General features: G+C 35.7%; 1 pseudogene; it reads left to right on the top strand.

Moving 5' to 3' along the window:
* Positions 1 to 438: 438 nt before the first annotated feature.
* Positions 439 to 27,950, top strand: LOC109675288 (60 kDa heat shock protein, mitochondrial-like; annotated as a pseudogene).

The raw sequence follows: 27,950 nt of genomic DNA, 5'->3' as shown, positions 1-27,950 counted from the left end.
TTCACATTCAGAGGCAACAGGAACAGCAGAAGGCAGGGATGTGTTTAGGATCTAGGAATAGTGAGATTATGCAAAAATCTACTTATTAAAATTCAGGCTTATCAGGTTGCTTCCTAGACAACTACCTTTATATCCATTCCTCACCAACACAAACCAATGTCTGTCTTCCAATCAGTTTTTCATATGAAAAAACAATTGATAACCATTAGATATTTGAGAAAAAAACCCCAAAAAATCCTGTACAAGAAAATCAATGGAGCAGAAGAAATAAACAAAAGAGCTATAGTCAATTTTACCAAGGGTATATGAAAAGATAATCAGTCTTGAAACAAAAATGAAGTCCTATGTAAAAAGAATGTAGACCAAAGAATAGCTTTTGAAAATTAATAATATGATGAATAAGAAGAGGTTTGCTTCAGCTTTTCTAGGTGGCGTGGCATGGCCTCAGAGCTTCCAGGAAGCCAACAGTCTGGAGGAGCAGAAGATGCCAGTAGGAAGGTGGGCATAGGCCATAGCACAAAGCTGGGGGCTGAAGCAGAGGACATGGCAGTGGCAGGGGCAGGTCATGTGCCTGTTGGAGGCGCTGCTGAGCTGACAAGTCCCTAACCTAGGAAAGAGTCCATCATGTCTCTTTGTGCCTACTCCTCTGTAGGCCAGACACTTCATCTCCCATCTGGTGAAGGATTTGGGGTCATAGGTTTTGGCAGTCTGGAATGGGTCTAGCTATCCGAGCTGTTGAAACTCTACCTAGAAGAGGAATAAAAATTCTAACCACAAGAAACAAGAGTGGCGGTTTATGGAGGCTTCTATTGAGAACAGTAACATTTTGTGTTGAAGATAGAGAAATGTTAAAATATGAGGGATTTAACCAACATGATTTTTGATCCTGCACAGAAATTTTTATCTTGGCTGCCAATATTTTGGACAGATCCTTGGCTCTTATGAAGGCGAAACCTAAAATTTGTCTTGCAAGGAAGTCTGTTGTTTTGCCAGTTGCCAGACTAGTTGAAGAAGAATGCCTTTTCATCCACTCATGAAGTAATCTGGATTAGTTGTTGTAAATGCAAAGCTTTTGACAGAAAATGAATGGGAAAAGTAATTCTAGAAAAAAGTCAGAGCTATGAATTGGAACTTCCTGCTGTCTTAATTTTTTTTTGCTTACTTTCAGGAAGGAAAGTAGTATTGAGTCTTATAATGCAAACTCAGCTAAACACTTGCAATTTTCTACTGGCCTTTTCAAAACTAAAGCAATCTGATTAGTTTTGTGCTTTCTTAATCTGGAAGTAGAAATGTAGTTCATTGCATTATTGAAAAATTTCCTGCTTGTTATGAAGCATTCAAAGATTAATGAGCCCTAGTGTTTGTTTATTTATTTATTTATTTCGGCAGAGCTAGGATTTTAACTCAGGGCCTGGTGCTTGCTAGGCAGGCACTCTACTACGTAAGACCTTTTTTGTGTTGAGTATTGTTGAGATAGGGTGTCTGAACTATTTGCCTCATCTAGCTTTGAATCATGATGTTCTTGATCTCTGCCTCCTGAGTAAATAGGGTTACAGGTGTGAGCCACTTAGCACACAGCAATCTTTTATTGCAAGGAGGTACTTCCTGAATGCTTTGTTGAATATTTCCTCTTAAATGTTGCATGACATTGGTTTGGATTATCTTTAGGCGTGGAGTCTAGTTCTTTCAAAGAAGAACTGGTGTTTTTGAAGATTGCCATCCTGATGAAAGTGGATGTGAGGACTCTGAAGATAGGTTATGAAATCTCAGCAGCCGTCCCCCACAGCAATTGAATATGCAAGTCTTTTTCAGCTTCCAAGTGGTCCTGTCTCTGGGCTTTCCATTTTAGAAATCTAATTGTACTGTTCATAACTTATTATATGTAATAAGTGCAGCTCGCATGTAGACAGGAATGCCATGGACTAGAACACCTGCTGTCTATTACTATTCAGAACAGATCTGGGTTATTTTTATATTTTAAGCCATAAAATAGGTTAGGCCCTGTCAAACAAATGAAAATGACTTAAATATTGCCACTTTTTGTCTTTGATAAAATTGTCTTTACTTGTGGGGGAACAGGAGTTGATACTTTCAGTTATTGAAAGGATTTATAAAATGAATACTGTGCAAAGTCTTCAGTCATCTTTATTTAAACAGACTGGGAGTCTGCAAATGTTTCTGTAAAGAAAGAGTGGATAATACTTTCAATGGTTTATCTTAAATCCCCTCAACTGCCTCCCCCAATCCCACATCTCAGAACAGAAAACATACTATTAAATGCCGAGAATTCCCCCTCCTTTAATTTAATGCTCAATGTTCTTTCTGGTGCAGGCCCTATAAACTTAGGAGTTATAATATTGACATTTCTGTGAAATTTATTATGTAGTATTTTAATGGAGGTTTCAAATAGGACAGAAGTAAATGACAAGCTAGCCTGTTAGATTGTTGATTGCTGGTGGCAATACTTTGTCTGACTAGTTTTGCAGGCATTATAAATCTGTGCAAAATATTGAACAGAAATTGATAACTTCATTGTTTATAAAAATAGTTTAGTTGATTTTATCTAACTTTTTTCCATTAAATACTAGATTGCATCATTGTACTTTCCTTGCTTTGGAATTAACTTTTCAAAAATAAATATATTGGTACTAAGATTAACTATAAACAAACAAGAAGTGTTTATCATATTTTAAGCATATTTCTTAAAGGTGTAGGGTCATGTGAATGGTGATATAGGAACTCTGTACCTGTAAGGTTTTATGTAGAGAAACGTGTGCTTTAAAAAATTTGTAAAATGTATAGAAAATATGAATCTTAAAAATTAATTTAAAATGTTTTATGTATATAATAGTCTCATCAGTTAATTTTGTCATAAATTACTGCATTTTTTGCACCATGAATCATATATTAATGATTTGGATTTTTTAACTAAGTCTTCAACTATGGGGTGTTTTTCCATCTCCCATTTAAAAATCAATTCAGTTTATCTGAGAGTGTATATGCTTTTCTAAAAAGTTGAGATTTAATTTAAATTCACAAAACATGAAATTTACCATTTTATATGTGCAATTTGGTGCTTTTTAGCATATTCACTATGTTGTGTAATCCTCAGGACTAATTCCAGGACCCTTTATTTATTAGCTGTCAGTCCAATCCCTAATACCCCATGTCAATTACTAATCTACTTTATGCTTCAGTGGATTTACCTTTTCTGGACACTTTCTACGAATGGAATGACAAATATTCATTTAGCTTTTAAAATAGCATCTTTGTGTCTGGCTTTTTTTTTCACACAGCATAGTGTTTTTAATGTTCATGCTGGATGTTTTTCTGAAGAGAATATTTTTGAGGTGGCAACAGATTAAAACTCAATAAAAACATTAGTGAAGTATAAAAGGATGATCCAAATAATATGATAGAACTTTTAGAAGATTAGAGAGAAGAAATTAAGACAAAAAAGATAAAATTAAATATAGGAGTTCTGATACATGATTAATCTCATAGTCTTTTAATGGTAGTAGAAAATAGAAGAAAATGAGTTAGAAAGGGGGGGAATTCTGAAAGAAAGAATGCAAGAAAATCTCTTAGAATTAATAGATGTGAAACTTGAAAGTTATACCTTCCTCATAGCAGACTGAAAGAAAAGTATGTGACATATCTATTCCAATTTCCAGAAAAAATTACCAATCGAAGTATAAAAAGCTAAACAAAAGGAAGAGGCAGAGATTGTTATCTTGAGAAAAGACTAAGGGTGTATGATATAAGATATGAGTTCCTAGTAGATTTGTTGGGTCAATCTGAACAAATTTTTCATAGGAATTATACATAAACACCTTTAAATTAAGATTGTAACAATATTAAGACAATAGGCAGATAAGAAGAAATTAGAGAAGTAATGATTTAGATAGTAAGCTCTCAGCACCCATAAGAAGTACTTAAAGATGGTGGGTTGAAAATGAAAATATTGCAGTATGAGCAGATTATCTACAAGTGTGGAAATAAACATTCGAGAGTCAAAATTGTTGAATACACTGAAGAGTGACATTAACACTGGAGAAGGGCACTGTGGTTTTGATACAGTTTTTTGAGGATTTGATTGTTATGCATGCTAAAAATTAATAAAAATGTTAATGTCAATATTTTAATTTTTAAAAAAATAAATAGAGGGCCAGTGTGGTAATGCACTCAGGAGGTGGAGATTGGGAAGATTGTGGCAAAAGTTAGCAATACCTCATAGTGGCATGATATATAGTGGTGGGATAGCACACCTGAAATCCCACCTACATGGGAATCATAGATAGGAATAGCTCTTTGTGTGTGAGAATTGCCCCAGGCAAAAATATAAGACCCTATCTGAAAAATAACTAAGTATTGAAGTTGGGGGCCTGGCTCAAGTGGTAGAGCACCTGCCTAACATGTGCAAGGCTCTGAGTTCAAACTCCAGTACAACTAAAAAACCAATGGGGTGAATTTAACTTTTGTATTTTACTCATTTTATTTGTTATATATATATATATATATAACTCACTTTGTTAGTCTAATTTTTTTATTTTGTGTATCCAAGTATTAGCTTCACCCATGTTTATGTTTTACTTTGACAGGGATTTTCTTCCTCCTGTCCCTTAAAGGAATAATTATTCATATCTATAAGAAAATTATACTTTGAAATAAATATATGGGGTCATTGGTTACAAAATGTATTTTATTTTATTTATTTTTTTAAATTTTTATTTCTTTTTTTTCATTTTTTTCTTTTATTCATATGTGCATACAATATTTGGGTCATGATTCCCCCATACCCCCACCCCCTCCTTACCCCCAGCCCCTTCCATCTCCCCCCATCCCCTCACTACCAGGCAGAAACTATTTTGCCCTTATCTCTAATTTTGTTGAAGAGAGAGTATAAGCAATAATAGGAAGAACCAAGGGTTTTTGCTAGTTGAGATAAGGATAGCTATACAGGGAGTTGACTTGCATTGCTTTCCTGTGCATGTGTGTTACCTTCTAAATTAATTCTCGAACTAACTTTTTCTCTAGTTCCAGGTTCTCCTTCTCCTATTGGCTTCTGTCACTTTAAAGTATCTGCATTAGTTTCTTTGCATTGGGGACAACAAATACTATCTAGTTTTTTAGGTGTCTAACTTATCCTCATACCTCCCTGTGTGCTCTCACTTTATCATGTGATCAAAGTCCAATCCCCTGTTGTGTTTACCCTTGATCTAATGTCCACATATGAGGGAGAACGTACAATTTTTGGTCTTTTGGGCTAGGCTAACCTCACTCAGAATGATGTTCTCCAGTTCCATCCATTTACTTGCGAATGATCACATTTCTTCTTCATGGCTGCATAAAATTCCATTGTGTATACAAACCACATTTTTCTTAATCCATTCGTCAGTAGTGGGGCATCTTGGCTGTTTCCATAACTTGGCTATTGTAAATAGTGCTGCAGTAAACATGGGTGTGCAGGTGCCTCTGGAGTAACCTGTGTCACATTCTTTTGGGTATATCCCCAAGAGTGATATTGCTGGATCATATGGTATATCTGTGTTTAGATTTTTAAGATGCCTCCAAATTTTTTTCCAGAGTGGTTGTACTAGTTTGCATTCTCACCAGCAGTGTAAGAGGGTTCCTCCCCCTGTCCCCCACTGTCACGCATCCCTTGCCAACACCTGGTGTTGTTGATGATGGCTATTCTAACAGTGGTCAGGTGGAATCTTAGTGTGGTTTTAGTTAACATTTCCTTTATTGCTAGAGATGGTGAGCATTTTTTCATGTGTTTTTTGGCCATTTGAATTGCTTCTTTTGAGAAATTTCTGTTTAGTTCACTTGCCCATTTCTTTATTGGTTCATTAATTTTGGGAGAATTTAGTTTTTTAAGTTCCCTATATATTCTGGTTATCAGTTCTTTGATGTGTAGCTGACAAATATTTTCTCCCACTCTGTGGGTGTTCTTTGCAGCTTAGAGACCATTTCTTTTGTTGAGCAGAAGCTTTTTAGTTTTATGAAGTCCCATTTATCTATGCTGTCTCTTAGTTGCTGTGCTGCTGGGATTCCACTGAGAAAGTTCTTGCCTATACCTATTAGTTCCAAAGTATTTCCTACCTTTCCTGTACCAATTTTAGAGTTTGTGGTCTGACAGTAAGATCCTTGATCCATTTTGAGTTAATCTTGGTATAGGGTGATATACATGGATCTAGTTTCAGTTTTTTGCAGACTGCTAACCAGTTTTCCCAGCAGTTTTTGTTGAAGAGGCTGTCTTTTCTCCATCGTATATTTTTAGCGCCTTTGTCAAAGATAAGTAGGTTATAGTTGTGTGGCTTCATATCCGGGTCCTCTATTCTGTTCCACTGGTCTTCATGTCTGTTTTTGTGCTAGTAACATACTGTTTGTTTTTGGGAGTATAGACATTTTTACTATGTCGATTCTACCAATCCATGAGCACGGGAGATCTCTACACTTTCTGTAGTTTTCCTCAATCTGGGTCCTCCATTCTGTTCCACTGGTCTTCATGTCTGTTTTTGTGCCAGTACCATGCTGTTTTTATTGTTATTGCTTTGTAATATAGTTTGAAGTCAGGTATCGTAATACCTCCAGCATTGTTGTTTTGACTGAGTATTGCCTTGGCTATTCATGGCCTCTTGTGCTTCCATATAAATTTCACGGTAGATTTTTCAATCTCTTTATGAATGTCATTGGAATTTTGATGGGAATTGCATTAAACATGTAGATTACTTTTGGGAGTATCGACATTTTTACTATGTTGATTCTACCAATCCATGAGCATGGGAGATCTCTCCACTTTCTATAGTCTTCCTCAATCTCTTTCTTCAGAAGTGTATAGTTTTCCTTGTAGAGGTCTTTCACATCTTCTGTTAGGTTTACACCTAGGTATTTGATTTTTTTTGAGGCTATTGTAAATGGAATTGTTTTCATACATTCTTTTTCAGTTTGCTCATTGTTAGTGTATAGAAATGCTAATGATTTTTCTATGTTGATTTTACATCCTGCAACCTTGCTGTAGCTATTGATGATGTCTAAAAGCTTCTGAGTAGAGTTTTTTGAGTCTTTAAGGTATTGGATCATGTCATCTGCAAATAAGGATATTTTGACAGTTTCTTTACCTATTTGTATTCCTTTTATTCCTTCTACTTGCCTAATTGCTCTGGCTAGGAATTCCAGTACTATGTTGAATAGGAGTGGGGTTAGTGGGCATCCTTGTCTGGTTCCTGATTTTAGAGGGAATGGTTTCAGTTTTTCTCTGTTAAGTATAATGCTGGCTGTAGGTTTGTCATATATAGCTTTTATAATGTTGAGGAACTTTCCTTCTATTCCTAGTTTTCTTAGAGCTTTTATCATGAAATGGTGTTGGATCTTATCAAAGGCTTTTTTTGCATCTATTGAGATGATCAAATGGTTTTTGTCTTTGCTTCTGTTAATGTAGTTTATTACATTTATTGATTTGCGTGTGTTGAACCACCCCTGCATTCCTGGTATGAAGCCTACTTGGTCATGGTGAATGATCTCTTTGATGTGTTGTTGAATTCAGTTTGCCATTATTTTGTTGAGGATTTTTGCATCAATGTTCATTAAGGAGATTGGCCTATAGTTCTCCTTTTAGGAGGTGTCTTTGCCTGGTTTTGGGATAAGTGTAATACTGGCTTCACAAAATGTGTGAGGCAGTTTTCCTTCCCTTTCTATTTCATGGAACAGTTTAAGGAGGGTTGGTATCAGTTCCTCTTTAAAGGTCTGATAGAATTCAGCAGAGAATCCATCAGGTCCTGGACTTTTCTTTTTGGGGAGACTCTTGATTGCTGCTTCAATTTCATTTGTGTTATAGATCTATTCAGGTGATTAATATCCTCTTGGTTCAGTTTTGGATGATCATAAGTATCTAGAAATCTGTCCATTTCTTTTAGATTTTCAAATTTATTTGAATATAGGTTCTCAAAGTAGTCTCTGATGATTTCCTGGACATCCATGGTGTTTGTTGTTATCTCCCTTTTTGCATTCCTGGTTCTACTAATTTGGGTTTTTTCTCTCCTCATTTTAGTCAGGTTTGACAGGGGTCTATCAATCTCCAGTGGAGCTCTCCACATGACAGCGTCTGTTACAAGCCTTCTCCTCTCCAAGCACACTGGGGGAGGTAGTGCCACTCCTGCCTTCTCTGGCCCGCTTGTTTATTTACAGTTCACCTGAGGGATTGCCCCTCTCCCACTCTCCAGGGCTTGGGGTGCCCCGCCCTCTTTGATCTGGTCCAAGGTTGTCTGTGGGAGTACTGTATGCTGCTTAGCTCACCTGGTGGTCTGCATCTTCCCAAGCAGTGTGGGAGCTGGCATCTGGTGGTAGGGGAGCCCTTTTGGTTTCTCCACTTAACGTGGAGTGGGGATGCTATGCGCGGGCTGGGGAGTGTGGAAGAGTCAGAGTTTTGCCTCTTCTTAGTGGTATTTCCTGCAAGGTGTATCTCCAGCATCTCTCCCAGATTTTACTTTAGGAAGCACACTTTCTTCTTCCTCCCTCTAGTCGCCATCTTGGAATCTCCAAAATTTTTATTTCTTTTATTCATATGTGCATACAATGTTTGGGTCATTTCTCTCCCTCTCCCCCTGGCCCCCTCACTTCTGAGCAGAAACTGTTTTGCCCTTATCTGTAATTTTGTTGAAGAGAGAGTAGAAACATTAATAAGAAGGACCAAGGATTTTTGCTAGTTGAGATAAGAATAGCTATACAGGGAGATTCCTCACATTGCTTTCCTGTACAAAATGTATTTTAATCAGACAACATTCTTGTTTGTCACTGGATAATTATGACAATTATTTCTTTATTGGAGGAGCCAGCTCATTCACAGGAATGGACTAACAGTTGGTTAGTAACATTTGATAGGTCCAAACTCCTGCATATTCCCCATGTTTTAGTGTATTACCACTCTTGAGTATAGATCATGTAATTTGGGTACTGAACAGATAATTCAATAAGTAGACCAACAGCCCACATTCTTAACACAATATAAAAAATTTTTAAAAGACTTTTTAATGTTTTCATATTTGTAAAGTAGTTAAGAAAAAATCTTGTTGAAATTTTTATACTTATTTTACACTTTAGTTATATACTTATATTGAAATTCATATGTTGCAACAGAGGCAGTGCTATTATATCTCAGTGCTTATCAGTGCCAAACACAGCATTTGTCACAGTTTACATTGTAGCTAATAAAAGTGTGTCACCGCCATTCCTGTATTATGAGCTCCTGATCATGGGTCACTAACTGGCATTTGGTCAATCTCTGGGACTCTATTAAATTTCAATAACAGGTCAGTGATGGGTTCTCAAAGGATTAGAGAGTACAGTCACTGCTTCAAGATGGAGCCTATTATGTTTCTTTTTTACTCAGGACTTTTCTGCAGGTTAAAAGTGCAGAAGTGATCTCTTTCTTGAGCAAAGAATAGTCCAAAGGTAGCAAAGGGATTAAATTATGGTACCTAGTACAATTCTGAGCTTGCTGATTCCAAATTAGTCCAGGTCAGATCAATGAGCACAGAAAATAGTTTAGCACATCATTTGTTTATTTACTATAAATTCTCAAGTGGGGATTTCTGTGGGGTCACTTTTATAGTCTTCTGGGCCTGCAGAGTATAGACAAGAAGGCAAGAAAATGAAGAGGTCCTAAAGGAAAATTCAAGGATTCAGGGCAGATTATTATAAAAGACAAAGGATATAGTATGTGTCTGGGGAGGGTGTTGCTAATAGATAGAAAGGGCAAGGTAAGAAATCTGAACAGTAATGATACAGGTGTACTGGAAAAGAAAGGATAGTGTAAACTGTTGACATTTTTCGGTGATTAAGAAAAGTAGAAATGAGACTGGTTCACAGTTGATTATCCTTAGATATTTGTATTCTAAATTTTGCATGTCATTTTTTTTTTTGCAGGCAGTGATGTCCCTTGTTTGTCACAGGAAGGTGATAAGGGCTACCTATATGTGAAAAGTTTTCATTAGTCATCACGAGTCATGGTAAGCTCAAAGCTTTTTAATAGGGTTCGAAACAATGATGAGTCATTAGTTTACCTTTCATCATAGCCCTCCTATCTTAATAATTAATTCAACTGATGACAAGATGACTTATTGGGCACACATTTTCTTTCTTGTTAGTTCAAAATAAAGAATCCAAAACAGGATTCTAATTTTTTGCCTATTTATTTTCTATGATGTCTACTTCTCAACTTCTTTAGGACAATTAAATGTATGCAAACTATCAAACAACATTAAGGTACTCAATAAACTTAACAGGTACCAAAATGTCAGATTTTTTGATCTGCTGACAGTATTTTAAACCCTGTATTTTTTTGTTGTTAAAATTATTTATTTTTGCCAAAAACTACTGTCCCCCTACACTCTCACAATGGGTATTTCTACCTTTTTAAGATTTCTATAAAAATTCTCTTTCAGAGTAAAAACACCTCAAGACAACTGAAGTTCTTTTTCTCTATTGCTAAAGCGATTCTGTTATTTTGAGATTACAAATCACTTTTCAGGAAGTGTGGTGAAACACTCCCTTCTTCAAAAGTTATTTTATATTGAATTATAGTCCTTATTTTCTCTGTTGGTAAAAAAAGTGCTCACGTTATCTCCAGATAAACTAAAATCATGATTTATTAGTGATAATATGACAGTAATGTTATCAATGGTGAAATAAAGGAAATTTTTATGAGAAATTCTGAAGTTTAGAGAATTAAACTATTACTACTTTGAGGAGTATCCACTTATGTCCAGAAAGAACTGAAGGCAAGCCATTAGAAAAGATTGGGAGATTGGAGCAACAGGTAAACAAGGGTTTTTCTAAAAAGCAGGCAAGGATTTTTCTAAAAGGAGACTTGCCAGACATCCTGGGTAAAGGCAGGGGAAAATAGAATTGCCAAATTGAAAGTATCAAGATGAGGATACTGCTTCAAATCTACCAAGAAAGAACTAAGTAAGCTCTTCGATGTTATCAGTGGTTTGCTAGCCTGAGGGATAATAAAATATTAACCTTAGAATGAGTTACTTGATTTTTACTTTTAAGAGATGTTTTCATCTAGATACAGCAAAACACAAGCTGACATTTATTAGAATCTTAACAGATTTGATCATTTAAGCATCAAATGATCTACTGAATTTTCAGAAAGATAACTTAAAATTGTCTTAGAAAATATTGAAACTGTTCAGAGAGGAAGTGGAGATTTGTGGTGGATTCTTAAAAATAATGTGAATTTAGTTCAAAAAAGATTTGTGACATATGGAATAAAATGAAAAGGGAACTAAAGTCAGAGAACAATGGGAGTCATAAATATTACAAAGGTATTTAAATGGTAGATTAGTATTAGTTTATCTGAAAGCTCACATAAAAATACTAGACATTCTCAAACAGAGTGAGTATAGTGCAAATACTGGTATACATGCATGTAAATGGAAAAATGAGACCTGTTGAAACCATTCCAGCAATCAGAGGAGAGGGGATAAAGAGAATGACAGAGGGGGTGAATTTAAGTATGATGTGTTTGATATATTATAAGAACTTTTTTAAATGCCACATGTGCCCTACCCAGCACAGCAACAAAAAATAAATTATAAAGAAGAAAAGTAGCTTTGTTTTCAGAATCTTAATCACTGATGTCATGTTGAGTTGGTAGGGATTGGATGATGGTATGATGGTGGTGGCTACTATAGTTATCCAAATATTAAGTGAGACCTCCTTCCAGGGCCAGCTTTCTGGTTATGGAAAAGTGAAGAAGAAATAGGTATGAGCCCCATGGCTGCAGTTGATTCCATTTCCGTCAAGATATAACCATCACTGGATTCAGATTGGTCTGATACATGTAATAATCATTAGGTCTACCAGAGGTCCATTTAAATGAGGGGCTAGGGAACTTTCTCCATGAAAACTCAACCTAAAATGAAACAATGTCAGCTGTGAGTTATTAGAACAAAGTTTTGTCATCATCAGGGAATAGTGATACTAAATATATATCATTTTTGCCACTTAGATTTCTTCTACGGACTTATGCTTTTAAAGTAAAAAATGTAAATTTATTTAAATGTCTCTAAGATGGGAGTAAACAAATATTTTTTTTAAGTAGGACATTGTACAAAAGGTGGAAAGAAGCAATTTCCATCAATTCAAAGATTTGATGTTTCTGAGATGTGAATGTCACTGTCACAGCAACAGCAGAAATGGTGGAGCAAGGCTGAGAACAATGATCTGCATAAGTTTTATCATTAGACTGGGTGATGTTTGAGCTGATATGAATTGAATATTCTGATAGGTAGAATAATGGTTACCCACAGATGTCTAAATCCTAATATCTTGTGAATATGTTATGTTACATGTCATATAATGGGAGAGGAATTAAGATGACATGAATGTTGCAAATTATCTAATCCAGAGGTTATTTGAGATTATCCATATGGGACCAATATAATCACAAGGGTCTTTAAAAATGGAAGAAAAATATGGAGAAAGGAAAACCAGAGAGATGGATGCATAAGAAAGACTCAACCAGTCATAGTGGGCTTTGAAGATGGAAGACAGCCATGCAGTAAGGGCAGCCTCTAGAAACCTCTAGAAGCTGAAAAAGGCAAGAAAATGAAACTTCAAGAAGGAATGAAGCCTCAGTGATACTTTGGTTTTAATGCAATGAGTCCCATTTCAGGCTTCTGTCATCCAGGACTTAAGGATAATAAAGTTGTGTTGCTTTAGGATGATAAATTTGTGGTAATTTGTTACAACCACAGTAGGAAACTAATAAAAATGTGATAATTTGAGAACTGGCATGATTAGTAAAGGAAAGCGAATAGTAGAAAATATTCCACTTAGTTTTTTTTAGCTTAAGAAGTCAATTGGAATAACAATGTATCCAGAGAAGTAAATGGGATTGGCAGTGGCAACTGTTTTAAGGAATGAAATAATGAGATTCCACTGATTTGTGCTCATATTTAGGTAATAGAATGCTCTGAAATCAAAAATATCCAGGTGGGAAAACAGACTCAGATATAAAAATTGACCGTATGAGAAACTATGTGAATAGAAGAGTAAAGAGTGCTCCCACAAAAAAGAAATGCTGATTGAGCTTTAGAGGTTTTCAGATTTAGGGGTAATCAAATTTTGAAAAATAAAACAATGGAATGACCAGAGAAATAGAATGGGAATCACTAAAGGACTGGAATAAGTTCTCAAGAGTTTTTACTTGGAGTTTAGTAAAAATCTGTTGAGTGAAAAAAAAACCAGCTATATCTTATAAACTAATCAAAGGGAAGGCAAAGGCTATTAAGTGACCTCATTAGCCCACAGCAATAAGGACTGCTCCTATATGTTATTATATACTTGGTAATAGACCAGCTTATTTTGTATATGTTCCAAAAAACAGAAGGTAATTTTTAAAGATCAGTTTATGTCCTGAAAAATATTATCTATAGATGTGAGTACTCCTTTTATTCATTCCCTTGCCCACACCGGATGTTATAGCTTAAAAAGAAACTCAACTAAATTGAGGTATTTTCCTCAGTATATCATCAGATAATGTATGACAAATTGACCCTATTCACTAACACTTCCTCTTTCTTTTGTATTAAATTTGTTTTTGACCAATTCACTTTCTACAAATTTCTTTACTTATAAGTGTTTTCATGTAAAATATACAGTATTGTTCCTAGTAATGCATTTATTTATATTTACATATGTAGCTATGAATAGCATAAGCTTCATATAAATATCAGATTCAAATATAGCTACATTAGTTGCACCGCATTTCTTAATTCTTTTTACTGTACTCACATAGAACTGGACTTTTTGTTTGAAATGGGGTCTTGCTATGTAGCTCAAGCTTGCCTGGAACTTTCTATGTAGTCCAGGCTAACCTTGAACTCATTATCCTCCTGCCTCAGTCTACAGAGTGCTAGGATTATAGTTGTATGCCATCACACCTGACTAGAGCTGGGTATTTTTTTTAATATTGGATAACTACATCAGAGTTATCCTTTTTAGTGTCCATCTTCATTATCTAGTCTTCTATTGATTGATATCTAGATTGCTTCCAAAATTTTGCTACTATTTTTACAATAGCAATAGGAAATTGATACACAATTGAATTTACAGGAATTATTAAGCATTTTAACACATTTATGTGTGTACCTGAGCTAAGTCTTCTCCAGAATTTTTTGGATTATAGACTATGCATGCATCCTTATTTCATTCTTTGATAGGTTTTATTTTCAAAATCAATGCCACTGATTATGTCCAACAGTAGTGCATGAGGATTTCTGTTTTCCTGAATCTGCAACAATGCTTGGCATTGTTTGAATTTTTGTCAATAGGATAAACACACAGAGTATCTCATTTTTATTTTCATTTATGCTTCCCTGATTATCACTGGGGTTGATTTTCTCTTCATACACTTATTATGTTTGCTTCCACACATTGACCTATTCATTTTACTTCCCCATTTCTCTGTCTGCTTTCCATATTTCTTGATAACATGTAAGAGCTGCTTACATATTCTAGGTCTTAGTCCTTTGTTAGTGTTGGATGCTGCAAATATTTTTTTAACTGTTAACTTCAATGAGGGAATATTGTCTGAGAAAATCTTTCCTTTTGATGCAGTGCTACACATGATTTTTCTTTACATCATTAATGCCTTTTGTTCTTATTTGAAACTTGTTCGCCATAGAGAGATAAAAGATGGAATGGACTTTCCATTCATTTTGTTGTTTTGCTTTTCATGACATGTCTTTAATTCATGGAGTTTATTTTTTGGGAAATAAGATCATGATTTTATTGTGCTTTCCACATTGTGATCATTTATTTTGATATTATTTGCAAAAGAATCCTATATTACTCTTTTATCTTTTTAAATCCAATGCTGCTGTTTGGAAGCCTTAGAGTGATAACTTACATTTAAGTTTTAACTTTTTCACACTAGGAACTTTGAGACTTTCCCTTTGTGTTCAATGTTTTCAGGTATTATTATATAATATATATATGTTAGTCAGGATTCTCTAAATGAATAGGACAAATAGAATATATAGAATTATATACATATACAGTATATAATTATAGTATATACATACATAGTATATACTATATAGTATGTATACAATATAACATTTATGTATAATATATAATATGTATACATATTTACATATATATATATATATATATATATATATACAATCATAACAGGAGATTTATTAGGTTGTCTACCTGATTGGAGGCTGGATAGCAAACAGTGGCTGTTTGTATGTTGGAGAGCCAGAGACCCCGGTACCTACTCAATTCAAGACACTGGAAACATCAGAATAAGGGGGACTGATGATGCAGGCTTAGTCTAAGGCAGAAGGCCTGGAAGCTCCCTGGAGAGTTGCTGGTGTGAGTCCATGTTGGAAAGCTAAAGAAGCTGGAGTCTGATGTCCCCAGACAGCAGTAATAAACACAATTGTTCGGGAAGAGTGGCTTTTGCATGAGCTGCTTGGCTTCCTCTTTCTTCCATCTTTTGTTCTATCTGGGCCTCTAACCTACTGAATGGTGTAGCCCATAGTCAAGACTGGATCATTCTCCTCAGTTGCTATGCCAGTTTTCTCTGGAAGTGCTCTTATATGCACACCAAAAAAGTGTGCTTCAATTATCTTCTAGGCGTCTTTCCACCTAAGTAAAGTTGACAAGATAACCATCACAATGCATAAATACTCATTTTTAATCTATTCTTCCCAATTCTGTTCTAGAGGAGGTTTCTCAACTGAGCTTGTGTATCTTTCTTTAGTTAGGATAAACTGGTGGCTGTCATATCTTCACTGATGTCTGTCTCCTCTTCATTTTCTTATATTTTTTTCCTGTTTTGAGATTTCTACCAGATGGAAATTAATACTTCTATCTTTGGTCCCAGCATCTTATAACTTCTGTACCTATAGAGATAGGGTAAAGGGGTGTACAAGTACATAAAATCTTACCTCATTCATTTAAATAGGTATGTGGTATGTTATAATATTATAAAAATAATATATTGAACACAGGGGTTTCCAAATTTTCACTACCACAATAAAGAAATCATCCTACTGTTTATACCTCAGTGCTCATCTGTAAATACATCTTTGGGATTATTTCTTAACAGTGGAATTGCTGACTGAATGGAGACGTGCAATTTTATTTTGATAGACTGTCAACTTGTTTTCCACAGAGGTTTTCCAATTTTATCACTCCCACTCAAAATATAGTAGAGCATAATTCTTTGATACTTTCCCAGGCTAGATATTTTCACTCTTTTTTAATTCTTGTCAATCTTATGAAAAATAATTCATTTTTAATTTGTAATTTCCTTCTTGAATGTCAAGTTAATCATTATTATGTATATTTATGTAGCCATTTGGATTTGTGTTTTAAATTTTTTTTTTTCAGTACTAGAGTTTGAGCTCAGGGCCTTACACTTGCTGGGCAGGTGCTTGAGCCATACTCCCAGGCCTTTTATGCTTTAGTTATTGTCCAGGTAGGGTCTTGTTTTCTTTTTTTTTTTTTTTTGTGGTACTGTGGTTTGAACTCAGGGCCTCATGATTGCTAGGCATGAACTCTACCACTTGAGCTACTCCACCAGTCCATCTTTTTTCTTTTTATAAAGTGTATATTAATTGTACAAAGGGGTTTCATTGCAGTATTTCCATACATGCATATACTGTATTTTGACCAAATTCATCTCCTCTATTACTCTTTGTCTTCTTCCCTCCCCCCTCTTGAAAAATTTTCAATGGGTTTCATTATTCTATTTTCATTACATCCAAATGAAGAACTTCAATCATATTCCACCTCCATTCCCCTTTACTCTCTGCTTTCATCTGCTTTGATACTACAATATGATCTGGCTATACCACCCGATGCATATATCCAAAGGAATATAAATCTTCATTCTATAGAGATGCTTGCACAACCATGGTATAGCCACACTATTCACAATGGCTACACTATGGGTCAGCCTAGGTATCTATCAACTGATGAATGGATAAATGAAATAGAGTATATATACACAATAGACTATTATTCAGTCATATAGAAGTATGAAATTATGTCATTTGCAAGAAAATGGATGGATTTGGAAATCATCATGCTAAGTAGGATAAACCAGACTGAGAAAAACAAGTATCACATAGTCTGTCTCATACACCAATTTTAGATCTAAAAAAATGAAATGTGTGTAAAATGGGGGGATTTCTTAGGGGTCTCCTATTTTTTCCCTGGATAGCATCAGACCTCTGTCCTCCTACCTATGGCCTCACATGTAGATGGTATTACAAGTATGTACCACCATGCCTATCTTATTGATTGAGATAGGGTCTTTTTTAAAAATTGAATTGAGAGGGAATCTTTTTGCCTGGGTTGGACTGGAGTCACAATCCTCCCTATCCTTATCTCCCAAGTAGCTGGGATTATAGGCATTCACCCAGCCTGGTTTTGTGTTGAACCCAGGAAATTCCCCCAGCAATATTAATTTATACTTTATTTTACTACTTTTGTAATATTAATTAATCTGAAATTTACATGCACACACATGGAATTCAATTGTTCAAGTATTATTGACTGAATTATTCACATTTTCAATTTGCCTCTCAATACTGTCTTCAAACTGAATTGAAATATATACATGAATGTGATTATGGATCTTTTTTGGGTGCTTTTTGTAATATATTTTAACTTGAATTATTTTGTCATGGACTGAGATGATTAAACAGGTATATTTAGGCTGGGGATGTAGCTCAGTGGTAAAGTGCTTGATACCATGCCTGAAGCTCTGGGTATCCCCAGCAGTACACACACAGACACAGACACACTTTGTTCTGTGATCTTCTTCCTTCCCCCCAAAAAACCCACAACCCTAGTGCAACCATGAGAAACAATTAGACAAATTCCATTTGAAAGATATTTTCTAAAATAGCTGTTCAGTAATCCTCAAAATACGAAGGTCATAAAAAATAAGGAAAGCCTGAGAAAATGTTACATTCAAGAGGAACTTAAGTGAACTTAACAATTAAATACAATGAGGTGTAATGATTATAATTAGTTCACTAGTTGTGATAAATATACAATTATAATGCCTGATGTTACTAGCAGTGAAACTAGATATGAATATATATAGAACTTCCTTTTCAATTTTTTTATGTATCTAATAGTATTATAAAATGGAAAGGTTATTTTTAAAAAATCTGTGGCAGAATAATTTGTTTCTCAATCTGTAATTCCATCCTCCATGTCATATATAAGATATATGTCATATATATGATCTATCATCTATTTATGTGCTTAAAATAGGAAGGTCACACATATGTCCTTTTGATAAGCTAGTATACCTGAGAGAAAAAAAGATTAATGTGAGAAAGATATTACAGTCACAAATCCTTCAGTAAACTAGAAGATTCTTGTAATGTTTCTCTATGGGGAGAAATAGGGAATCTCATGGACTCAAATAGCTGAGAGTGGGGCCTTTTAGGCAGGTATAAAGATGATTCTTATTCAGACCAAAGATAATAAATACTAGTTTATCACATGACGTGACAATGAATAGACAATGTATACTGTCTTCAGACTCTCTTTAATCTTTATCCCTGGATATAGTTATTTAATCTAAGGTTGCTATTCAATTGAACTGAAACATGACCAGTTCATATTTCTCTCTTTTCTTAGAGGATTCTATAAAAGACCTTGTCTATATTCACAAACTGCCTTACAAAGAATTTATGACCAAAATTTCTCTGGCCTGGATGCTTGAAGTATAGAGATGAATAAGGAAGATATGCCTTTCATCTTCATAGAGGTTACAGTCTGATGAGAAAGACAAACATTAAATAAAAAATTACCTAGATAATCAAGTTTAGTTGTGATAACTTCAATAAAAAAGGAGTAAAAGTATACAGGTTGAGCAGATCTAGTAAGAACAAATTTGTTATTCAAAATCTTCCCATATTCAATATTATTTGGGTACCAACATAAGTGGAAAATTCCACCCAGGTGAAACCCTAAAAACATTTCAAAATATGCTTTCTGGTTATGTGCATAAGGTGTATATAAAATACAAGTGAACTTTGTGTTTAGACTTGATATCCATTTCACAGATTTATCATGTTTATGTAAATATTTAAAAATGTAAAAAAAACCCTACAAGCTCACTTGCCATCAACAGCTTCACTATGTGCACTCACAGCCAACACCCTGCAGAAATGCTTCTATAATCCATAGTCCTTCACCAGATGAGGCAAGTGTCCAGGGCACTGGCTCCTTACTTATCTCACTCTGGCTTATGTCAAAGATGTAAAATTTGGTGCAGATGGCTGACCCTTAATGCTTCAAGGTGTAGACCTTTTAGCTGATGATGTAGCTGTTACAATGGGTCAAAAGGAAATAATTATTGAACAGAGTTGGGGAAGTCCCAAAGTAATAAAAGATGGTGTGACTGTTGCAAAGTCAATTGATTTAAAGGATAAAAAGAAAAGTGGGGAGGATTCCAAGATGGTGACTAGAGGGAGGAAGCAGAAAGCATGCCTCATAAAGTAAAATCTTGGAGAGATGCTGGAGATACACCCTACAGGAAAAACCACCAAGAAGAGGCAAAACTTTGACTCCTCCACACCCCCAGCCTGCACATAGCATCTCCACTCCACGTTAAATGAGGAGAAATCAGGAGGGCTCCCATGCCACCGCCAGATGGCAGCACCCAGATGGCTTGGGAAGACGCGGACCACAAGGTGAGCTAAGTGGCATGCAGTACTCCCACAGACAACCCTGGGCCAGATCAGCATAGCTCCCTGAACAGACTGACCCACATCCAGGTAAAAAAGAGAAAAAAAACCTGAATAATAAGCAATAACAACAAAAAAGACACGTAGCAAAGAGGGTGAGGCACCATGAGCACCGGAGAGGGGGGAGGGGAAATCCCTCACAAGTCGGCTGGAGAAGGCAGGAGTGGCAGCACACACCCAGAAACCAGGAGTGGGAAAGCTTGTAAAAGTGGTGGTGGAAGGAAAACTCCACAGGAGAGGGGAGGAAGACCCACTTCCCACGTGAACTGTAAATAAACACGCCAGCCTGAGAAAGCAAGTGCAGTGTCACCTCCCCCAGTGTGCTTGGAAAGGGGAAAGCTTATAGCAATGGCATCGCGCCAAGCAGAACTCTGAGTAAACAAAGCCTGCGGGGCCAGGTGAGTGTTAAGCTCACTCCTGAGATCTGCATAAATAACGCCTCCAGCAACAGCAGGCTGACAGCAGTGGGCAAGTGAGCCACAGTTGCAGATAACCATTCACAGAACTGTCTCCAGACTCTTTTTTCTCCCTACTTTTGATGAGACAACAACTGAACTACACCTGCATGCTGAAAAACTTAATGAAACTGTATTGCATTTGAACTTGGGACACTTTGTGGTGTTTTTTTTGTTTGTGTTGTTTTGTTTTGTTTTGTTTTGTTTCCCCTTAAGTGAGACAATGACAGAACTACTTCTGAGACACCATCTCCAGGATTGGAGGCTGAGGGACGAACACCAAAATTATTAAGACTGAAACTTTATTGCATTTGAACTTCGAGATTTTAATTAATTAATTAATTTTTTCATCTATTTTTTATTTATTTTTATTTATTTATTTATATTTTTTATTTTCAATCCCCTCTCTGTCTCTTAATGCCTGTTCAGCTTACTGTTGATTAGTACACTATCTCTCCCTGTTTATATCTTTGAAACTTTTTTGTTGTTTGTTTTGTTTTTTCTACTTGTTTGTTTATTTGTTTTTCCCTTTCTCTTTAACTTATTTGCTTTCTATCTCCTCTCACCCTTCATCCTAAATATCACCATTGTTATTACTACATGCTAGAATATACTTAACTACACACAGTACAGGGACAATAACAATACCAAGGGAAATGATGAGAAGACAGAAAAAACAGGGAAACCAGTTTCCCCAAAGCAAAAAATTAGTACAGGAACCAGAGGGAAATGAAGAAAACAGATACTCAGATCCAGACTCCAGCAAAATGAAGATAAACTATGCCAAAACCCAATGAAGCTCACAAGAACAATCTAAAAGAAGAAATACTAGAGGTAATCAATGAGAATTTTATAGAGTTGATACTGGATAGGGTCAACCAAAATGTACAGGAGACACTCAAGAAATTACAAGACAACAAAAATAGAGAATTTGAAAAAGCACAAGAAAAAATAAAAGAAACCATAGAAGCACTGTATAAACACCAAAGTGAAACAAAGAACATGATTAATAAAGAGATAAACGAACTCAGGACAAAAATAGACATTAAAGAGGAAAGGACTCAGGATATGGAAAACCTCACACAAAAGAATGAAACAGAATTGCAAAACAAAAATGGAAAGCCAATCCAGCAGAATAGAACAAACAGAAGACAGAATCTCAGAATTCGAAGATGAAATGGAAATTAAAGGAAAAACCAAAGAACTATTAGTTAAACAACTCAAGACATGTGAAAAGAAAATGCAAGAACTCACCGACTCCATCAAAACACCAAACCTGAGAATCATGGGCATTGAAGAAGGAGAAGAGGTGCAAGCAGAGGAATGCACAATATATTCAACAAAATAATAATAGAAAATTTCCCAAATCTAGAGAAATCTATTCCCATACAGATGCAAGAGGCCTCCAGAACACCAAACAGACCAGATCAAAATAGAACTACTCCATGGTATATCATCATTAAAACAAGTTCAGAAACTAAGGAAAGAATATTGAAGGCTTTAAGAGAGGAAAAAAAAAAACATACAAAGGTAAACCCATCAAAATCACAGCAGACTTCTCAACAGAAACATTAAAAGCAAGAAGAGCTTGGGGTGAGATCTTCCAGGCACTGAATGAAAATAACTTCAACCCCAGGATACTCTACCCAGCAAAACTAACATTCAAAATAGATGGAGCAATAAAAGTCTTCCATGATAAGCAGAAACTAAAACAATATGTGACCACAAAACCACCACTACAAAAGATTCTCCAAGGGATTCTGTACACAGAAAGTGAAACCCAACATAACCTGAAAGGGCAGGCAGCACCAAACTACAGGAAAAGAAAAAGCAAGAAAGTAGAGAGTAACCTCAACTTAGGTACACACAATCAAACCTTTAAACAACTAAGACAACTAAATGACAGAAATCACCACATACCTATCACTACTAAAACTTAATGTTAATAGACTTAATTTACCCATCAAAAGGCACCATTTGATGAAATGGATTAAAAAGGAAGATCCAACAATTTGTTGCTTACAGGAGACTCATCTCACAGACAGAAATAAGCATAGGCTTAGGATGAAAGGCTGGAAGAAATTTACAAAGCCAATGGCCCCCGAAAACAGGTAGGAGTAGCAATACTTACCTCTGACAAAGTAGATTTCAAACCTACATTGATCAAATGAGATAAAGAAGGACATTCCATACTAATAAAAGAGGAAATAGATCAAAAGGAAATAACAATTATCAACCTATATGCACCCAATGTCAATGTACCCAATTTCATCAAACATACCCTGAAGGACGTAAAAGCATATATTAATTCCAACACAGTGGTTGTGGGAGAATTTAACACCCAATTATCATCAATAGATAGGTCATCCAAACAAAAAATCAATAAAGAAATCCTAGATCTAAAATATACAATAGATCAAATGGACCTACTTGGTGTCCACAGAACATTTCATCCAATACGCAATATATATTCTTCTCAGCAGCCCATGGAACCTTCTACAAAATAGACCATATCCTAGGGCACAAAGCAAGCCTCAGCAAATATAAGAAAATAGAAATTATACCACGCATTCTATTTGACCACAATGAAAAAAAACTAGAACTCAACAATAAAAGTAAAGACAAAAAACATGCAAACAGCTGGAAACTGAATAACTCATTACTTAATGAACAATGGGTCATTGATGAAATAAAAGAGGAAATTAAAAAGTTCCTGGAAGTCAATGAAAATGAAAACACAACCTACCAGAACCTATGGGACACAGCTAAGGCAGTCCTGAGAGGAAAGTTTATAGCCATGAGTGCATATATTAAAAAGACTGAAAGATTCCAAATCAATGACCTAATGATACATCTCAAACTCCTAGAAAAACAAGAATAAGCAAATCCCAAAACAAATAGAAGGAGAGAAATAATAAAAATAAGAGCAGAAATCAACGAAATAGAAACCAAAAAAACCATACAAAGAATTAATGAAACAAAAAGTTGGTTCTTTGAAAAAATAAACAAGATTGACAGACCCCTGGAAAACCTGACTAAAATGAGGAGAGAAGAAACCCAAATTAGTAGAATCAGGAATGCAAAAAAGGAGATATCAACAAACACCATGGAAGTCCAGGAAATCATCAGAGATACTTTGAGAAACTATACTCAAATAAATTTGAAAATATTAAAGAAATGGACAGATTTCTAAATACATATGATCATCTAAAACTGAACCAAGAGGATATTAATCATCTGAATAGGCCTATAACACCAAATGAAATTGAGGCAGCAATCAAGAGTCTCCCCAAATAGAAAAGTCCAAGACCTGATGGATTCTTTGCTGAATTCTATCACACTTTTAAAGAAGAACTGATACCAACCCTCCTTAAACTGTTCCATGAAATAGAAAGGGTAGAAAAACTGCCTAACGCTTTTTATGCAGATGGTATTAACACTTTTTCCATAACCAGGCAAAGACACCTCCAAAAAGGAGAACCATAGGCCAATCTCCTTAATGAACATTGATGCAAAAATCCTCAATAAAATTATGGCCAACAGAATTCAACAACATATCAAAAAGATCATTCACCATGACCAAGTAGGCTTCATCCCAGGAATGCAGGGGTGGTTCAACATACGAAAATCAATAAAGGTAATAAACTACATTAGCAGAAGCAAAGACAAAAACCACTTGATCATCTCAATAGATGCAAAAAAAGCCTTTGATAAGATCCAACATCATTTCATGATAAAAGCTCTAAGAAAACTAGGAATAGAAGGAAAGTACCTCAACATTATAAAGGCTATATATGACAAACCTACAGCCAGCATTATACTTAACAGAGAAAAACTGAAACCATTCCCTCTAAAATCAGGAACCAGACAAGGATGCCCACTATCTCCACTCCTATTCAACATAGTACTGGAATTTCTACCCAGAGAATTAGGCAAAAAGAAGGAAAAAAAGGAATACAAATAGGTAAAGAAACTGTCAAAATATCCTTATTTGCAGATGACATGATCCAATACCTTAAAGACTCAAAAAACTCTACTCAGAAGCTTTTAGACATCATCAATAGCTATAGCAAGGTTGCAGGATGTAAAATCAACATAGAAAAATCATTAGCATTTCTATACACTAACAATGAGCAAACTGAAAAAGAATGTATGAAAACAATTCCATTTACAATAGCCTCAAAAAAAATCAAATACCTAGGTGTAAACCTAACAGAAGATGTGAAAGACCTCTACAAGGAAAACTATACACTTCTGAAGAAAGAGATTGAGGAAGACTATAGAAAGTGGAGAGATCTCCCATGCTCATGGATTGGTAGAATCAACATAGTAAAAATGTCGATACTCCCAAAAGTAATCTACTTGTTTAATGCAATTCCCATCAGAATTTCAATGACATTTATTAAAGAGATTGAAAAATCTACTGTGAAATTTATATGGAAACACAAGAGGCCACGAATAGCCAAGGCAATACTCAGTCAAAAGAACAATGCAGGAGGTATCACGATACCTGACTTCAAACTATATTACAAAGCAGTAACAATAAAAACAGCACGGTACTGGCACAAAAACAGACATGAACACCAGTGGAACAGAATAGAGGACCCAGATATGAAGCCACACAACTATAACCAACCTGTCTTTGACAAAGGAGCTAAAAATATACGATGGAGAAATAGCAGCCTCTTCAACAATAACTGCTGGGAAAACTGGTTAGCAGTCTGAAAAAAACTGAAACTAGATCCATGTATATCACCCTATACCAAGATTAACTCAAAATGGATCAAGGATCTTAATATCAGACCACAAACTCTTAAGTTGATACAGGAAAGAGTAGGAAATACTCTGGAGTTAGTAGGTATAGGTAAGAACTTTCTCAACGAAACCCCAGCAGCACAGCAACTAAGAGATAGCATAGATAAATGGGACCTCATAAAGCTAAAAAGCTTCTGTTCATCAAAAGAAATGGTCTCTAAACTGAAGAGAGCACCCAGAGTGGGAGAAAATATTTGACAGCTACACATCAGACAAAGGACTGATAACCAGAATATACAGGGAACTTAAAAAACTAAATTCTCCCAAAATTAATGAACCAATAAAGAAATGGGCAAGTGAGCTAAACAGAACTTTCTCAAAAGAAGAAATTCAAATGGCCAAAAAACACATGAAAAAATGCTCACCATCTCTAGCAATAAAGGAAATGCAAATTAAAACCACACTAAGATTCCACCTCACCCCTGTTAAAATAGCCATCACTAGCAACACCACTAACAACAGGTGTTGGCGAGGATGCGGGGAAAAAGGAACCCTCTTACACTGTTGGTGGGAATGTAGACTAGTAAACCACTCTGGAAAAAAATTTGGAGGCTACTTAAAACGCTAAACATTGATCTACCATTTGATCCAGCAATACCACTCTTGGGGATATACCCAAAAGACTGTTACTCCAGAGGCACCTGCACATCCATGTTTATTGCGGCACTATTCACAATAGCCAAGTTATGGAAACAGCCAAGATGCCCCACCACCAACGAATGGATTAAGAAAATGTGGTATCTATACACAATGGAATTTTATGCAGCCATGAAGAAGAATGAAATGTTATCATTCGCTGGTAAATGGATGGAATTGGAGAACATCATTCTGAGTGAGGTTAGCCTGGCCCAAAAGACCAAAAGTTGTATGTTCTCCCTCATATGTGGACATTAGATCAAGGGCAAACACAACAAGGGGATTGGACTTTGAGCACATGATAAAGCGAGAGCACACAAGGGAGATATGAGGATAGGTAAGACACCTAAAAAACTAGATAGCATTTGTTGCCCTCAATGCAGAGAAACTAAAACATACACTTTAAAGCAACTGAGGCCAATAGGAGAAGGAGACCAGGAATTAGAGAAAAGGTTAGATCAAGATGAATTAACCTAGAAAGTAACACCCATGCACAGGAAATCAATGTGAGTCAACTCCCTGTATAGCTACCCTTATCTCAACTAGCAAAAACCCTTGTTCCTTCCTATTATTGCTTATACTCTCTCTACAACAAAATTAGAGATAAGGGCAAAATAGTTTCTGCAGGGTACCGAGGGGGTGGGGGGGAAAGGGAGGGGGCGGGGGGCGCTCCTATGGGGTTGGGGGAAGGGGGGAGAAATGACCCAAAATTATATGCACATATAAATTAAAAAATAAATAAATAAATAAATAAATAAATAAATAAATAAATTACTGGCCTGGACAGCACCCAGCTGTGTTCTCCTAGCCTTGGGGCTTTCCTGAGCCACTTAAAAAGAAAAAAAAATGAAAATGAATTACTAATGCATGCGACAATATGGATGAACCTTGAAAGACATTATGCTAAATTAAACAAGCTAGTCACCAAAGAAAAAAAAAAGAAAATTGTGGTACGTTTGCTCTGGATGTTGCCAATGACATAAGTGAAGAGGCTGTGGATGGCACCAGCACTGCCACTGCACTGACATGCTGTATTGCCAAGGAAGGCTTCAGGAAGATTAGCAAAGGTACTAATCCAGTGGAAGTCAGGAGATGTGTGAGTGATGTCGATGCTGTAATTGCTGAACTTAAGAACAGTCCAACCCTGTGACAACCCCTGAAGAATTGCCCAGGTTGCTACATTTCTGCAAATGGAGACAAATTAATTGGCAACATAATTTCTGATGCAATGAAAAAATATGGAGGAAAGGTTCATCCCTGTAAAGGATGGAAATATGCTGAATGATGAATTAGGAATTATTGAAGGCATGAAGTTTGGTAGAGGATGTATTTCCCCATACTTTATAAATACAGCAAAAGGTCAAAAATGTGTTCCAGAGTCTATATTCTCTTGAGTGAAAAGAATAATTCTAGTGTCCAGTCCATTGTACCTGCTCTTAAAATTGCCAATGCTCACAGTAAGCCCTTGGTTGTAATAGCTGAAGATGTTGATGGAGAAGTTCTGTGCACACTTGTTTTGAATAGGCTGAAAGTTGTTCTTCCAGTCATATCAGTCAAAGCTCCTGGTTTTGGCGACAATAGAAAGAACCAGCTAAAATATATGGCTATTGCTACTGGTGGTACAGTAGTTGGAGAAGAGGGTTGACTCTAAATCTTAAAGACATTCATCCTCATGACTTAGGAAAAGTTGGAGGGGTCATTGTGACCAAAGATGATGCCATGCTCTTAAAAGGAAAAGTGACAAAATTCAAATAGATAAATGTATTCAAGAAATCACTGAGGAGTTAGATATCACAACTAGTGAATATGAAAAGGAAAAACTGAATGAATGACTGTATGTCCAGCCTTGTACAAGTTAACCCCTGTCAATGAAGATTTAAAAATATATAGAAATTATAATAAAAATAATAGAAATTATTTTTAATAATAGAAATTATTAAAGGAATGCTCAAAATTCCTACAATGACTATTGCTAAGAACGCAGGTGTTGAAGGATCTTTAATGGTTGAGAAAATCCTGCAGAGTTCTTCAGAAGTTGGTTATGATGCTGTTTGGAAACTTTGTGAATATGGTAGAAAAGGGAATCATTGATCCCACAAAAGTTGTAAGAACTGCTTTGTTGGATGCTGCTGGGGTGCCCTCTCTGTTAACTACAGCAGAAATTGTAGTCACAGAAATTCCTAAAGAAAAGAAGGATCCTGGAATGGGCGCAATGGGTGGAACGGGAGGTGGCATACTCTAA

This window comes from Castor canadensis, chromosome 8 (assembly GCF_047511655.1).
Source record: "Castor canadensis chromosome 8, mCasCan1.hap1v2, whole genome shotgun sequence".
NCBI lineage: Eukaryota > Metazoa > Chordata > Mammalia > Rodentia > Castoridae > Castor > Castor canadensis.
The sequence above is the reverse complement of the archived record's forward strand: the minus strand, read 5'-3'. Positions and strand labels throughout refer to the sequence as shown.